The 14,715-nt window shown below is 36.6% G+C and overlaps 2 pseudogenes; both read left to right on the top strand.

The window, feature by feature from the left end:
- Positions 1-14,473, top strand: part of LOC143690615 (52 kDa repressor of the inhibitor of the protein kinase pseudogene) — a 427,237-nt pseudogene extending 412,764 nt beyond the window's left edge.
- LOC143642486 (olfactory receptor 6C68-like) lies at positions 8,054-8,989 on the top strand (annotated as a pseudogene).
- Positions 14,474-14,715: the final 242 nt, after the last annotated feature.

Below are 14,715 nucleotides of genomic sequence, written 5' to 3'. Positions count from 1 at the left end.
GCCGTTAACTTAAGGGAGAGGCTTCCGCAGCGGCTGCATTTACAGGCTTGGATCGGCCGTCTGTGGGAGGCAATGAGCCTTGAAGGCAGGAACGGATGGTGATGAGGGTGGGGAGAAGCCCCGGAGGGAAACGCTTGCCCTCATGCTCCATTTTGTTTGTTACTCGGGCAATAAGTTGGTCATAAGTGGCGGGAGTCCATAAGGGACTCGTCAGCAGCCAGGGGTTACATTTATGAGTATCCAACAGGGCGGCTAGGGCGCGAACCTGAGGGACTTGACTCTTAGAGAGGGTGTGACCCATGATAAAATTTGGAGGGGACTACTCACTGCTTGTAAAGACTAGGACTGCGTTTATTTAAGCAGGAGAGTCTAGTAGGCTTACCTTGGTTCAGAAGAGAGGTCTTAGTGTCTCCAGTGTCCAGTCGGGGACGGAAGGTCCCTGTTCGGGCGCCACTTGCCGCTGATAGCTTCAGCCGGGCCGTGCGACCGGTACACTGGGTGGGTTTGGGGCGAGCTCGCGGGAATTAACTTGGGTAAGCTGAAGCCGGCGCTTTCCCCAGCCGGCGGTCGCGAGAAGTCATCACTCAGGCCAGATGCGGGTTTTAAGCTTTATTGATACACACCGGGATGGGCCACCCGGGAACCCGAGGAGTGAGACGTCTGGGGTCCGAAGACCTCGGGGCTCGGACGACCCAGAGCGGGGTAAGCGTGGGGCTTAAGTACTCTCGGGGAGGGGTGGAGTCTTGGGCGCACACGTCAGAGGGAGACAGCCACTCACACAAGCTAGGCGGCAGTTGCTAGGCAGAAGGGTATGTTTCGGGGATAGGGAAGCATAGAGAATAACAGGAAGGCCTGTGGTTTGTGGCGAACTACGGAATTGGGCGGTCTACAACAAGAGGGGGAAGGGGGGAACAGAGAGGGGGGTTACAGGTATGGAGGGCAGAGAGTGAATGTAGAGAGGGAGAGAAGGATTAAAAAATTTTAAGCATGGCTAGGCTCCAGTCCCTGAGAAATATGCCACAAACATTGGACAAACTAGACTTTAAATGTAAAGATATCATAAGAGACAAAGAAGGATACCATATATTACTTAAAGGGTTAATTCACCAAAAAGATATAATAGGGAAAAAGCATTTGAAGTATTGAGCCTTCTTTTTTGATGAAAACACTTCAAATGAAAGGAATAGGAGGAAATTTCCTCAGCATGATAAAGGACATAAATGAAAAACCCACAGCTGACATCATACCCAATGGTGAAAGAGTCCTGCTAAGATTAGGAATAAGACAAGGATGCCCAGTGTCTATATTTATGGGTTGGAAGCCTTTTCCCTGTTAATTGAGATGTTCGTATATATTTTTTTCTTTCAATTTCCTAATATGGTGTATTTTTTAAACTTTTTTATTGTATAGTATAACATATATACAAAGCAAAGAAATAATAAAGCAATAGTTTTCAAAGCAGTCTTCAAAAAGTGGTTACAGAGTAGATCCCAGAGTTTTGTCGTTGTGCTAGAATTCTCAACATTGTGCTAGAATTTCTAACTGGAGTGTTTAGGCAAGAAAAAGAAATAAAAGGCATCCATAGGAAGGGAAGAAGTAAAAATCATCACTATTTGCAGATGACAAGATCCTATATATAGAAAGTCCTGAAAATCTACAACAAAGCTACTAGAGCAATTTGAGACAGGTGGTGGGACACAAGAACAACACGCAAAATTGATTGTGTTTCTGTGTACTAGTAATAAGTAATTTGAGGAAGATATCAAGAAAAATTTTCATTTACAATAGCAACTAAAGGAATCAAATATCTGTGAATAAATGTAACTGAGGTTGTAAAGGACTTCGACATAGAAAAATATAACACATTGCTACAAGAAATGAAAGACCTAAATAAAAGGCAGAGTATTCTATATTTATGGGTTGGAAGCATAAATATCATTAAGGCTTTAATCTAACACAAATTGACCTACAGATTCTACAAAATTCTCATCAAAATTCCTTCCTAAAAATGTTTTGGAAGGGTGAGTGGCCCCAACTAGCCAAAAACATCTTGAAAAAGAAGAATGAAGTTGGAAGATCCACATATCCGGACTTTTAAGAATGGAATCAATGGAATCACACTGAGTGCAGAAACAGACCCTTACATCGATAGCCAACTGATATTTCCCAAAGTTGTCAAGTCTTCTCAACTGTGACAAAATAGTATTTTCAACAAATGGTTGTAGGAGAAGTGGCTATCCAGATGCAAAAGAAGGAGAAAGGACCCCTGTCTCACACCTTTTACAAAAAGAAACCTAAAATGGATCAAAAAGTCCTAGAAGAAAATATAGGGAAGAGTCTTCAGGATTTGTGGTAATGGTTTCTGAGATTTCACCCAATGCACAAGCAGCAAAAGAAAAAATAAACAGGAACTCCTCAAAATTAAAAACTTTTGTGATTCAAAGTACTCTGACAAGAACATAAAAAGGTAGCCTACTCAATGGGTGAAAATATTTAGAAACTAAATATCCAATAAGCATCTAATAACCAAAATATATAAAGAAATCATACAACTCAACAATAAAAAACATAAAACACAATTTAAAAATAGACATTTTCCAAAGAGGAAATGCAAATGCTAAAAAGCACATGAAAAGATGCTCAGCCTCACTAGCCATTAGGGAACTGTAAGTCAAAAGCAAAATGAGATATTATTTCACACCTTCTAGAATGGCTACTATTAAAAAAGTATGAAACTAAAAATGTGGAGAGGATGTAGAGAAATGGGAACACTCACTTACTGCTGGTGGAAATGTAAAATGTGGCAACTGCTGTTGAAGACAGTTTGGTGGCACCTCAGGAAGCAAAGTGTAGAATTGCATATGATCCATCAATCTTTCTACTAATTTATACCCAGAAGAACTGAAAGCAGGAATGCAAACAGACATTTGCACTATAATGTTCAAAGCAGCATTATACACAATAGCCGAAAGATGTAAACAATCCAACTGTCCATCAACTGATGAATGAATAAACAAAATGTGAGAATATATACAATGGAATATTACTCAGTTGTAAGTAGAAATGAAGTCCTGATGCATGCAACAACCTGGATAAACCTTGGGAACATTATGTTTAGTGAACATTATATTTATATTTAGTGAAATAACCCAGAAATAAAAGGACACATATTGTATGATCTTACTAATATTAATTAATTAAAATAAGTACATTTATACTGTTAAAATGTAGAATATAAGCTATGAGGAGATAGACTAGGGGTAGAGAATGGGGAGCTAATGCTTAATTTGTGCAAGATTTCTAATTAATTGATTGTAACTGTTTGGAAATGGATAGTGGTGATGGTAGCACACTATTGTGAGTGCAGTTAACAACAAGGAATTATGTGTTAATGGGGTTAAATATGCTACTAGAGGGAAAGCTGGAGGATACAGCATGGACTGTTTAACACAGGGAGCCCTGTTATGGATGATGACTGAGGTTGCTAATATAAATGATGAGAATGTTCTTCCATAAACTGTAACAAATGAATGTCACTACTAAAGGGATTCATAATAGGGTAATATATAAGAAAAGATACACCTAATGCAAACTATGGACCATAGTTAACATATTTTAATATGCTTTCATCAATTGTAATAAAGGTAATTCATGAATTCAAAGTGTCCACAATAGTGAGGTATACTGGAATGTTGTATATCTATATGACATTTATGTAAAGCTATAAATTCTCTAATTAAAAAAATACAAAAATCAAAACAAAAAAACACATTATGCTAAACAAAAGAACCAGACACAAAGTACTGCATATGGTAGGATTCCATTTGTATAAAATGCAAATGTATATAAATCTATAGAGACAGAAATAGAGTACTGATTATGTAAGGCTTGGGAAGGATAGAGGGACTGAGAGGTGACTGGTAAGAAGTAAGGAGTTTTTACATTTGGAGTAATGAAAATGTTCTAAAATTGACTGCAGTGATGAGCACCCAACTCTGTACTAAAAGCCATTCTTTGTACACTTTGTATGGATTGTATGGCATGTGACTATAACTCAAAACTGCTTTTTAAAAAAGTGATGAAATGCAATTCATCAAAATTGAGAACACCTGCTGTTAAAAAGACAATATTTAGAGAATGAGAAGTCAGAATCTAAACTGGTTAAAATATCTGTGAACCATTTACCTGAAAAAAGATTGAATCAAGACTGTATTAAGAACTTTCAAAACTCACTAAAAGGAAAAATGAAACAAAACAAAACTTAATATTGACAAAAGGTTTAAAAAGACACTTCACCAAGTAAGATATACAACAAATAAGCACACCAAAAGATGCTTGAACTCATTAGTTATTAGGTATATGCTAATTAAAATCATAATGTGAAACCACTACACACTTACTAGTGTGTCTACAGTTACCAAGATTAATCATACCAAAAAATGTAGACAAAATAAAACAAAACACTCCTACATCGCTGATGGGAATAAAAAGTCAGAAAACCACTTTGGAAAATGGTTCACAAATTATTAAGCATTAAGCATTTGAACATATACCTCTAAAACCCATCCATTCCACTCCTAGGTAACTTATCCAGTAGAAATGAAAGCACACTCCATTTCAGAGGCTCTGGCATTAATATTCATAGCATATTTCTTTACAATTGCATACAAAATTGAAATGACAAAATGTCTACCAACAGGTATACAAGTAAATAAATTCTGTTATACTATACATCAGATTTTTCTCTCAGAAGTGAAATATACACAATATACACAAAAACTAATCTATAGGTACAGAAAACAGATGAATGGTTAGCTGTGAACCAGCAAATTAAGACTAGGCAAGAAGGAGTAATTAAAAAGAGAATAGGGAAACTCTTGTGCATGTTGCATGTGATCATTATCTTGATTGCGGTAATACATTCTAGAGAATATACACATGTCAAAATGCATCTGTAGTGAGATTAGTGACAAATGTTTATGCACTTGTAAATAACACTTATAATACGGTGAGTAAACTTAGAGAAAGAAAAATCTGGTAGGATAAGTCCTCACTGTATGCAGAAGCCTTATATAATTGCATAAGCTTTTCTGACTCCTTATCTGATTAAAATGGTCCAACTATAATAAAAATCCATATAATATAATAAATCACTGTATTAATATAATAGAGGATATTGATCTACAAAATGCCTGAGAAGTAATGACATTTTTTTTAAATGATCCATGTTATGTAACAAATATACTTGTCCTCCATGACCTCTACCATTCTCTGTCTCCAAGGACACAGTCCAGACTGAAGTCTGTGTTACTTGTCCTTTTGCCAAAATTCATTACTCAGAAAATTCACCAATGATTCTTGGGTGTAAGTCACAAAGGATAGGTTTTTTCACTAATTGGTATATTCAGCAATTTTAAAAAGTCATGCTTTCTACTGCAAAAGCATCTCTCTTTTCTGATTATTTAGAATATCGTCCCTTCTACCAGTGGGTTGAGTTGCTGACATTTATGCCTTTAGAGCGATTCATTTTCTTTTCATTGATGAAGAGAGTATTTGGGGGACTTATAATAGCACTAAGCCCCTATCAGGTAATCTGTAAACCCTGCTGAGGATGGCAACCTCAGAGAGCTCTAGGCATTCCCCAACATGCCAGTAAAGGTGAAGATATAAATGTATTCATCAAAACATCACTGACAGCATCAGGCTTAATATTGCTATGTTTAAACAACCAAAAGATTCTCTGATTTACTAAGAGAAAAGTAAGTACGATTGTTCTACTTTGCTAGCTGCTGGAATTCAACATACCAGAAATGGAATGACTTTTAAAAAGGGGAATTTAATAAATTGCTAGTTTACAGTTCTAAGGCCAAGAAAATGTTCCAATTAAAACAAGTCTATAGAAATGTCTAACCAAAGGTATCCATCCAGGGAAAGATACCTTGGTTCACGAAGGCCGATGAAGTTCAGGGTTTCTCTCTCAAGCCAGAAGGCATATGGCAAATACAGTCAGGGTTTCTCTCTTAGCTGGAAGGGCACATGGCAAACACAGCATCATCTGCTAGCTTTCTCTCCTGGCTTCCGGTTTCATGGAGCGCCCTGGGAGGTGTTCTCCTTCTTCATCCCCAAAGGTCACTGGCTCATGGACTCTCCGCTTCATGGTGCTGCAGCATTCGCTGCTCTCTCCGAATCTCCTTCATTCTCCAAATTGTTTCCTCTTTTATAGGACTCCAGAAACCTATCAAGACCCACCCAAATGGGTGGAGACATGTCATCACCTAGTCCAGTTTAACAACCACTCTTGATTAAATCACATCTCCAGAGAGATGATCTGATTACAGTTTCAAACATAGAGTATTGAATAGGGATTATTCTGCCTTTATGAAATGGAATTTAGATTAAAACATGGCTTTTCTAGGGGGACATACATCCTTTCAAACCAGCACAATGATGATGTTTTTCTCTTTGATTATAATTCCCTTTGTAGGATTTGGTCATGTTTTCTTCCTGAGAAGAAAATGGATTTCAAAATTAATTTATATATTTGGTCATGTATTCAGTGTATATTTACATGATGTCATTTTTTAGAGAGAATTTATCTTGTGTAGATAGATACCATTGTCTAGAAGGATTTTATGCCTAAAATGCACTAAAAAATTCCACACCTAACTTAACCTAAGGAATGTCATGGTAACTTTTGCTACACATTCAACCCCAAATTAAAAATAATAATAGTGTTTTAGTATATATAGAAGCCTATAAGCATGCTCCTACACCCACTCATCCCATCAAGTCTGGTCATCCACCTTCACAAAGCCTCCCTCAATGAATAATGGATTGGTCTGAGAGTCTCATTGAAGAAATGTGTTTTCATTTCAAACATTTGTTTGAAAGATAGAGTAAACAGAAGTCAGCATGTTATCATTTATTCTCAATCTGTGTATTATCTTTCCTTATAAAATAAGTTTTAGTATCTTAGGAAAATATGTTTTGAAGATTGAATAGTGCTCTGAGTTTGAAGGCCCAAGTAAGGTTTCACAGTGATGCATGCATTACCTGAGATATTAGGAAAAATATGGAAGGAAGTTGTTTGTGCTGCAAAAAATATGATATAAACAGATGATTGTTGATTGAGATATCAAATTCCCTAGGAGGCTTCTAAATTCAGTTAAATCATGTGTTACAGTCAGTACATCTTCCCTATATTAATAACACTGTGAAATACACAAATGCACACAGCTGAGTCACATTTATTTGTGTCTCCACTCAGTAAGAAGAGAACAGAGTAGGTTAAATAAGAAAGCAAAATCACTCATAAAACAAACTCAAGATAAAGGATAACTTTTTCCTACATATTGACATTAGAAATCTTATGCCTTGAGATAGATAATGATTGAATACTGGAAATATTTGAGTCCATACTTGCTTAAATATTGTTTGATGCCTGAGAAATAGCAGTGGAGCAACTTATCAACTCAGAAGTAAAAGATTCTTGATATCTGCATTATATATGTTAGTATTAGATAAAAATGGTATTAATGAAAAATATGTAACTTCTTTTACCTGAAATTCAGAGAAGGAGGAGAAAGCATTCACCAATTAATATAAAAATTGATTTTTGAGCAGCAGCAGGGATTGGACAGGGGAGAAATTTAAACACAATGAGAAAACAAAAATCTTCTTTTGGAGCAAAGACCTCAGTTTCTCCTATAGAATGTATATATTGAGCAGAAGTTATCCATTATTTATTACTACTATTTAAAAAAAAGGCAAGATGTTTCAAGAAAAGACATTATATCTATTATGAAATTTAGAGATTCAATATTCAGGTAGGGAAGAATTCTTAGGAGTAAAAGGACATCATTGATATATGGAAAAAATAAACCTCCTCGGAAATCTACTTTGCCAAAAGGTAAAACCAAGTGGGGAATAGGAGCAAAACAAAAATTGTTAAAATGTAGTGGATAAATGTAGCTGAGATTTAGAATAGTTATAATGATCTAAAAAAATGTCTCTGAATATTTCATACAGATCAGATAGAAGTCAGCAGTCAGTGATGAGAAACAGTACAGTAGCCACATTCATTCTGCTGGGACTGACTGATGACCCTCAGCTACAGATTCTGATTTTTATATTCTTTTTCACCTACATGTTAAGTGTAACTGGAAATCTGACCATCATCACACTCACCTTTGTGGATTCCCATCTTAAAACACCCATGTACTTTTTCTTACAAAATTTCTCCTTCTTAGAAATATCCTTCATATCTGCATGTGTTCCTAGGTACTTATATAGCATAGCAACAGGTGACAGTGTCATTACCTACAATGCTTGTGTCATCCAAGTGTTTTTTACTGACCTTTTTGCAGTAACAGAATTTTTTTTCTCCTTGTTGCCATGTCCTATGACCGCTATGTGGCCATCTGCAAACCCCTGCATTATGTGACCATCATGAGCAAAAAAGTCTGCAGGAGTCTTATCATCTGTTGTTGGATGGTTGCTTTATATGTAATAATCCCACCACTTAATGTGTTTATAAAACTGGAATTTTGTGACTCTAATTTCATTGATCATTTAACCTATGATGCCTTTCCCCTAGTAAAAATTGCATGCTCAGACACAGGGTTCCCGGAACAGACAGTTATAATCTGTGCTGTACTGACCCTGATTCTGACTCTAGTTCTGCATAGTTCTGTCCTATGCTTACATCATCAGGACAATTTTTAGGTTCCCTTCTGTCCAGCAAAGGAAGAAGCCCTTTTTGACCTGTTCCTCCCACATGATTGTGGTTTCTATCACCTATGGCATGTGCATTTTCATCTGTATGAATCCTACAGCAAAGGAAGAAGTGACCATTAATAAAGTGGTTTCTCTGCTCATTTCTTCTATTTCACCTATGTTGAATCCCTTTATTTATACCCTGAGGAACAATCAAGTTAAGAAAGTCTTCATGGACTCAGTCAAAAGAATAGCATTGTTCTCAGCTAAGTAAAATAAATGGCATATAAAGAAAGATTTCAAAAGTAAAGATAAGTGGCCCTGTGTGTCTTCTCCTTGGTGTTTAATAGCTTTATTGTTTTTTAAATAACCTATAGTTCAGTTACATTAATTTTCTCAACATGTCTTTAAAATAGTTTTCATAACAAATGCTCAAGTCATTTCTGTATAGTCACTTTTCAAACAAAAACCTCATAATAATTTAGGAGGATATATAAATTTTTCTCAAAAATCAGTTCTAGATAGAAATCAACTTCATGATGATATATTATAAGATGCAGTAGGTTATTTCTCTAATTTGTTAAATGCATGGTAAAATCCATTGTTAGCTCTTCTCAAATATACACAGCAATGTATGTAAAAGTCTAGAAAGGATGAATAATGCCATAATGTAAAAATATAAAGGTTTAGAGAGAGAGAATAATAGCATGTATAACACTGAAAAATTGAAGATTTTGGTAACCTCAAAATAATCCTATGACAATCATGTAGAAATGCAGGATAAATTTTAGCAAAGATTCAGTTGACTATATAGGTGAAAGAATTACAAAGGTGTAAAGAAGTAACCAGAAATAAGGGTGACAACTAAAGTGGAGCAATGAACTAAAAAATGACTTGTGGATGCTCAGGAAAGCATACACTGGAGAATGGGCTCTGGTTGCATTACGGATCCCAGAGACTTAGATAATAAGTGACAGGCTCAATGTGGTGATGGCATTTTAAATGATGCAAAAGGAAATCTGATTTATTTCTTTTTATAAGGCCTACAGTATATTTTTAAGTACCTCATGATTAAGGACTAGCCATACTTAAATATTTCCTACAAGTTTCTTATCACAAATGAGTCTACACATTAACTGATAATACATGTTCAAAGTCCTCCTTACAAATGAATTCATACCCACAGGAAGGCAGACTAAGATGAAGAACATGTCTCCTGAGAGGGTCCATAATTCAATCTACTACAACCAGTTATATAAAAAGCCCAAACAACATATGTCCAGCTAAGGTTTTCCAGAGATTTATATACATACAGAGAGAAAAACAGTAAGTGACAGAGGGGGATAGACAGTGAAAATAGTTAGATAGATGATTAGATAGATAGATAGATAGATAGATAGATAGATAGATAGGTAGGTAGGTAGGTAGGTAGAAATTATAATAGAGAATTAGCTCATATGATTGTGGGGACTGGCAATTCTAAATTTATAGGGCAGGAAAGAGGCTGAAAATTCCATTGAGAATGTCTTTGAATTCTTGAATCTAAATTCTGTTGGCTGGAAAGGCAGGAAAGAACAGAAGATATAAACTTCAGGAAAAATTTCTTCTGACATCCGTACCTTCAGTTCTTGGGATGAATTCCTCCAAATGATGGATGAAGCTTGCCTATGTTATGAAGTATAATCTGCTTTAGTTAGAGTCAGCAGGTGCAGAAGCTAATCCCACCTATGAAATACATCTACAGTAACAACTAGGCCATTGCTTGAGAGAAAAAAAAACAATCACCATAATCTAGCCAAGTTCATACATAAATGTAACCATCACAGTGCACTCATTGCCAACTTGTTATCCATAGACATCTCCTTATCCCATACTTAATTCCAAATAATGACAAAAGCAAAGTTAAACTTATGCCAGTCCAGTATATATAACCTGTGCACAACTTCAAATGTACTAATCCTTTCTGCAAAGAAGAATATAAACGTAATACAATTTATGTTATATAACAAGATTTGGCAAAATGAAGAAAACAGACTTTGGAGATGTTGTGTGTGTTTGTGAGTGTGTGTAAATGTATACAGCACACACTGATATATCCAACAAAATAGGGAAGAAATTGCATTATACTTGTAATCTTCTTTTCTGCAATTGGTTTTAGACAGTATTTATATGTACATTTTCCATTATCCATTCCATATTTCTTTTGTCTTTAACAAACACCACTGATGGTCATGGTTCTTTGAATGGTGGGGTCACTCAAACCTTCATGACTGAAATTTGTGAGCCAATGGTAGTCCTGTCTGTATTGGGTTGTTACAGTTTTCCATTTACTTTAATCACAGGACATTTCAATCCTAAGAGACATATGCTATGGTGTATCTTGTATTATAAAAATATTTTCCCTTATGTCAATCGTGTTTGCAGAACAAGTTCCCTTAGGCAATCAGGATCAATCACCCAGAGAAATACAGTGACACTGCTTTGCTTATTGATTCAGAGGTGTAAGGGAATCAAAGCACTCGGTAGAAGTCTTAACTTCCAATTTAATGGAAATATCTTTCTGTTTCCTTTTTTGAAGCATTCCTCCCTTCAGATGTCTAGAATAGTACAGCAAAAGTTCATTCAAGGAACTAGGAATTAAAATTTTGTTTCTGGATAGTCTGGAGAAAGTGAGTGGTTTCATTCCCTTTTCCACCACTCAATTCCTGTAACTGTGAATTCTGGCTATTGGAAAAAGAGCACCTATGTTGAATACAAATATAGAAAGAATACAGTATCCTGGAAAATGATAAACCAGCACTGCAGTATTGCCATCTAGCTGGCACCATAATCGAGTCTTCAAAAGCTATCTCACCATTCTATCAAGCCAGATGTTACAGAGTGATGGAGAACATGGTAAACTCAGGGAACCCCATGAAGATGGGCCCATTTGCTGTGAAGTGAGTACCTTGATCAGAAATAATACTGTCTGGAATGCCATGATGGTAGATAAGGCATTTTGTAGTCCACAGATGATAGCTTTGGAAGAAGATTTGTGTGTAGGGAAAGCAAATTCATATTCAGAGTAAATGGCTATTTCAGTGAGAACAAACCCAATGTAATCAATCTGCCACCAGGTAATGGGCTATTTCACCTAGGGGAATGGGTCCATATGTGGACTGAGTATTAGACTTTGCTGCTGACATAATGCACACTGAGCAATGACTATAGCCAGGGCTTCCTTGGTGGGTGGATGGACATGTTGCTGAATCCATGCATAATCTCCATCCCTGCCACCTTCAGTAATTTGTCCATGAAACCATTGGACAATGACAGATGTGGCTGTGGAAGGAGGCTGGTTGGTCTCCACAGAAAGGATCTTCCTCTTAACTTGATTTTAAAAATCCTCAACTGCTGAGGTCACACTTTTGTGAGCATTCACATGAGATTTATAGGTTTTTACTTTTTTGCCCATTCAGAAAGTTCAGGTTTATCCACATATTTCTCTCCCAGACCTCCTTGTCATCTATTTTCTAATCATGGTCCTTCCAATAACCTGACCATCAAACCAAACAGTTGGTACCCGTGTATCACTAATCCTTCACATGCCTGGTCATTATTTCATAAAGAAATATTAACAGCTGGTTGTACTGTTTGAAGTTCTGCCATCTTGGAGTATGTCCTTTTACCACTGTCCTTCAGAGACACCCAAGAAAGGGTTCATAGAGATGCAGGTGTCCAATTTCAGGTGGCCCTCCACATTGCACACAATAGCCTGTAAATCATGCTGAATTTTCTCTTCCTCTGTTAACTGATTATGGAAAACTACACAAAAGGCCATAGCTGTGGACTGGAGAGAGGGAAGTTAATGTGGCAAGATTAGGAGCCATTGGCATTTGTGCCAGGGCCTCAGGTAATTTCCTTGTGCCTTCATTGCTTGTTTGAACCCATTCTTATATATTTCACATTTGATGATGGTGTGCTGCTGTGCACATTCAAATTTATGGTTTGGTAAGTCAGACAACACACGATTCATGATGGGAAACTCAGTTTTTATGGTACCTTGGTGGCCCAGAGTTTAGTGTTCCATCTGTACTTTGACCTGGTTGGAATCCAAAAGCTGTTTCTCAAAAGGAGAGCAGTTGTCTACAGTGGATTCAGAGCTTTGCTCCAAAATGCCTAAAGAACTGTGCTGAGATTCACTTACATAGGTCCACAAATACTCCAGACAGCAATTATGTCTAGCAATTTGTCTGATAACATGTGAAATAAATGGTTATAGAAGGATTTTCTTTTAAAAAAAACTGCATTATAAGTATAAAAAATGGAAATGAAACAGAAATTACTTGTTGTGGATAATTAAACTGTTTTATAGCCATAGAATTATATTTTAAAATGATGAAGCATTGGAAAGAGCATAAATTCACAACAGATTTTGGTTTAAGCACTGACATTACTTTAATAAAATGAACCAAAGTTAAATGGAATTAAAAGGAAGAATATCAATAATTATTGAGGAAAAAAATAGATTCACACATATCTAAGGTTAAAATAGCATCTGCTAGGCTATATATTTCAATTTACAATGTTTTGGTTTGCCAATACTGCCAGAATGCAAATACCAGAAATGGATTGGCTTTTATGAAAGGAATTTATTAACTTTCAAGTTTACAGTTCTTAGACCATAAAAATGTCCAAATGAAAGCATCTGGGGAAAGATGCCTAGATTCAAGAAAGGCAAATCTGGTAAAGCACATGGCTGGTGTCTGCTGGTCCTTTGGCTTCTCATTTCAAATAGCTTCTCCTTGGGGAGTTTTCTTTCTAAATCTCCAAAGGTCTCTCTGTCTGTGTCAGCTCTGAAGCTTTTCCCAAAGTGGTTCCCTCTTAAGTGACCCACCTTGAGTGGATGTAGACACATCTCAGTGGAAACCACCTAATTGGAACAAACCCAACTGATTGGATTAACTCATTTGAGGGAAATGTGCCCTTAGTTTATCCTAGATGTAATTAGCCAAAGCTGCAATCAACTGACTGATGATTTAATAAACCAGACTTCTGGTTTATCAACCAGCCATGAAATATTCTTGCAGTAATGCTTAGGCCAGTGCTTGCTTGACCAGACAGCTGGGCACCTGGCCAAGTTGATACCAGAACCCAACCACCACAACCCTTGAAGAGATGGAAAACAAAAACACCTGAAATCTTTATTTGGAATTGTGATTTTATGGGAAAACTAAATATACCTCTGGATGGACATGAAACTGATGAACTTCCCAAAGGTCTCTTTACTCCTGATAAATTTCAAGCACTACTGGAGTGCTGAATAAATTCTGGTGAAGAAATTCTGAGAATGCTCTTTGAGACGGACAGCAGTTAACACTTTGTTCTGTTTGAAAACACAGCAGAAAGAAATGCTAGAGATGTGTGAGAGATGCAGAAACTCTCAGGAAAGTGAGAGACACACTTATTTTCCATTATCAGTGATGATGTGGGGGACATAGCAGGGTAGAGCACCTGCCCCTGTGGTGAGATTTGTGGATCAATCACATAACTTGAAAGAGGAATTTGTAGGTTTCCTGCCTTATGAAGCTGAAGCAAAAATTTGGGCAGTGGAATTTCACACTACATTAACTGAGAGATGGGGACTAACTGTGGAGTACTATCATGGACAGGCTTACATTGTTTCCAATGGGTTTTCTTCCAAAATGAGATGTTGCTTCTAGACTTCTAGCGAAATATCCCCAAGCTGTCTATGCACTCGGCTCTTCCTGTGCCTTAAATATGTGGTTAGCAAAACCAATATCTGTTTTGGCAGTATCTATTGCACTGGCAACAATTGAGGAAGTTTCTTCATTTTTCCTTAGGTGATTGCAACTACTTTTAGAATTTGACAATGTAATTTTGTTCTTTTTAAAGAGCAATGAAGAAAAAGGTAATTAACTGAAGGAAATTCACCATTTTCAATGGACAGGCAGGCATGATGCTTTTGTAATTTTATTGGAACTCCTGCGAGTGCTTTGT

Source organism: Tamandua tetradactyla, chromosome 7, assembly GCF_023851605.1.
Source record: "Tamandua tetradactyla isolate mTamTet1 chromosome 7, mTamTet1.pri, whole genome shotgun sequence".
In the NCBI taxonomy this organism is placed as follows: Eukaryota; Metazoa; Chordata; class Mammalia; order Pilosa; family Myrmecophagidae; genus Tamandua; species Tamandua tetradactyla.
Note: the sequence above shows the minus strand (reverse complement) of the source record. Positions and strands in the feature narration are given on the sequence as shown.